The following is a 734-nucleotide window of genomic DNA, read 5'->3' as shown; positions in this document are numbered from 1 at the left end:
TGGCTTTTTAAAGACGAGTTATTAAGTATATCAATGGGACCATCATGGTATCCTGTAGAAGGATTTTTCTTCAACAAGAAAGAGATGGCTAGTTCTGTTTACTACATTTGTCTAAGATCTTGGTTTTTACAGACATCTGATTAATTTACAAAGCTAAAGTGTTAAAATATCAACCACTAAATATAAAATCAAGTACTCTTACTTATTAAGTTACATAAGGTAATATATTTAAACATTATGTGTGTTTTCATAAATTGGTAAATAAAAAAAACAAAAGTTTAATATTGCTTTGTGTCTGTGTCTTTGCTGAAACAAGGTTACTAAGAGTTAAGATTCGAGAAGATGGCAGCGAGGGGAGTGCATTGCCCCCGTGTGCCGCGTCACTGTGTGGGAATATGACGAGTCAGGACGGCTAAAGACTATCTTGTTAGGCATTTCCAGCAATAGTGGGGTGCTCCGGAACCTGGAGGAAGGATTTCCATCGCACGAGGATCGGCTACGGGGACTCAAACGCGAGAGATTTGTGGCACGGAGGGTAACACTGCTTATTCAGCAAATCGCCCCGCGGCTAGAGTCTGCAGCACGCGCTGGGAAACGAGGAGGAGATAGTGGCGCAGGGATACAGCGCTGCAGTTTCTGCCAGCCGTGCAAGCACCGTACTCAGTGCTGAATTCTGGGTTCGAGACGGGGGAAGGAAGCGGTCCATTTCGGTTCTCCACACCGGTCAGACCACA

This window comes from Marmota marmota, unplaced genomic scaffold (genome assembly GCF_001458135.2).
Source record: "Marmota marmota marmota unplaced genomic scaffold, marMar, whole genome shotgun sequence".
NCBI classification, from domain to species: Eukaryota; Metazoa; Chordata; class Mammalia; order Rodentia; family Sciuridae; genus Marmota; species Marmota marmota.
The sequence above is the reverse complement of the archived record's forward strand: the minus strand, read 5'-3'. Positions refer to the sequence as shown.